Source organism: Adiantum capillus-veneris, chromosome 14 (genome assembly GCF_014529385.1).
Source record: "Adiantum capillus-veneris isolate H3 chromosome 14, ASM1452938v2, whole genome shotgun sequence".
Taxonomy (NCBI): domain Eukaryota; kingdom Viridiplantae; phylum Streptophyta; class Polypodiopsida; order Polypodiales; family Pteridaceae; genus Adiantum; species Adiantum capillus-veneris.
The window spans coordinates 54,120,033-54,122,370 of NC_140944.1; the positions used below are offsets into that span (position 1 = coordinate 54,120,033).

General features: G+C 43.4%; 1 pseudogene; it reads right to left on the minus strand.

The window, feature by feature from the left end:
• Positions 1-1,142: 1,142 nt before the first annotated feature.
• On the minus strand, positions 1,143-1,781 carry LOC147442386 (uncharacterized; annotated as a pseudogene).
• Between the last annotated feature and the right edge of the window lie 557 nt (positions 1,782-2,338).

The following is a 2,338-nucleotide window of genomic DNA, read 5'->3' on the forward strand; positions in this document are numbered from 1 at the left end:
GTGGTTGTGTCTTTGCGAGGACAAATCACACTATGGAAACATCTGTATGATGTGGCTTCTCTGTAGGTGAATCACTCAATGTTGTGTTACTCTGTTGCATGTCAACGTAATGAACAACATCTATCAACTCTATGGGGTCAGTAATGATGGGGGTCACTTTGTGGTAGGCTAGGCTCCGGAGCTACATCCTGTGGTGTAGTCCTAGGAATCCCTCGCAAAGGAATACAATCACTCATCGGTCTAGGAGGTGATCTATGACTCGACTGGGTGGGAGATGTCATAGGTAGTCTAGCTCTATAACATGCTGGGTCTAGAAATGGTCGTGGTGTATATCGCAATCTTGCAGTTAGCACATAGATGGCGTGATCACCGTCTCTATATACTCGCTCTTGAGTATCTCGATCAAGCAAACGCATGGTGCTCACGCTCGGAGGCAAATCGCAAGGTGTGCTAGACTCTCGTGTATACCTACGCCCACAATCGTCAACATATGTCTGTGTAAACTCAAGTCTAGGAAACTCTAGAAGCATAGGATGAGTATGTGTATCTAGAGACTTGTAGTTAGATAGAGACTTTGTGCTCTATAAGTCTATCTCAAGCATCGACAAGAACATCGCATCATACTCATCTGTAAAGGATTCTGGTAGTCCTTGTCTAGGTGTAACTCACACTAGCTGATGTGTGGGAGTATCCTGAACCAAGCTCTTGAGTTTTTGAAAGAAACTGTCCTACTCAGATCATGAAATATGTATAATCCTCTTTGTTCACCACACACAACTAGCATGGGTCTATTGATGGCTAACAAAATAGCTAGTCTCTGGAGCTCATCGCTCCTCATAGGACTCATGTCGCTCATCAAAGCCATAATCTTGTGTGACACAACTCTATCATGGTCACATGATCGTGGAATGTCTCTAAAAGTCAGTGTGGTAAAAAAAATGTGTGGTAGCCGTTGTCATCAAAGGCCATGGATGCTATGGTGGCTCAATGGGTCGTGTATCGAGTGCTCTCATCTGAGTAGCTCGTGGTAGCTCTACTCTCGATATAATCAGCTATGCAACACTTGTCGTGTCAAGGGTGACTCTCAACGATGTTTGTGAGGACCGTGGTCTCAAGCTCATCTCAGTCTGTGTCCATAGATCTCACGATGATAACTGCTCATTAGACACGTCAATCTTGGGTCTCAACCTAGATTTGGAATCGTCTATGGTTTCATGTGGCACAATGGGTCTAGGTGGGAATCGTGGAGGTGCTCTACTACCGGGCGATCTCACTGTGTGAGTAGACACTGGCTCTGGCTTTGCTATGGCACTAGGAATATGTAATCTAGGGCTAGGGGTGAATATGTATGGAAGGCCAAAAATCATCCTATATGTGCTACAACCATCGAGACCGACATAGGTCCTACTACCCATGGATGTACAAAAACCTACCTGAGGCTCTACAACAGGAATCCATGACACTCTAGAATACATGCAATCATCGTCATCAGCATATAGCATACCGTCATACACCCGTTGTAGCTGAACGGTCACTAGATGGGATTGTGTGTCAACAAGTCCTTAGGATATGCCACTATAATCTCATATCTCGTCCTATCGTCTGGACATGGTAGAGTACCTCTATGGAATCTATGAGATGATCGTGCAGCATAGGGTATGTACTAGATCTAAGTGTCTTGAAAGCAGTAGTAGAATGGGCATAAGGTGGAAGCCTCACATAATATAGAGAAATACCATGATAGTGATGTCAAGGTGGATCACATTAGCATAAAAGTCCATCGTACTCTCCTACCAACCGTAACAATACTAAATCCGAGCTGCTAGGGATCACGATCACCAAAATCTATCGATCTATGTCAAATTTGGCAATCAAAGGCTAGCCAAGCGATAATCTGGGATCACTACGTATGAACAAGCTCTAGAAAACATCTCTCGATCCAAGTCACGATCAAAAAGCAATCAACGGCTCAAATCGGACTCTAATCATGTGCTAGCGTATGACCACTGGCTAAAATCCATCCAAGGCAAGATCTCATGTGTGAATGGGCTCTAACTAGCATAACCTAATCAATATCAAGACCACAAATGAATCTCTATAGCAAATCGGGTCAAAAGTGATCTCTCGCAAAATCTACAATCCACTAGAGCCAAAATAAAAACATGCACGTAAACAGGCTCTAAGGCTCATGAACTTACCAAATATAGACCAAAATAAAAGTACCTTTAAAAACAAGGTCCATGTGTACAATTTGGCTCATATTGGCTCAATTTTGGTATAATCCGATAAAAACTAGACTCTCTGGGCATATCTACTCTAAACGTGCCTACTCGTGCGT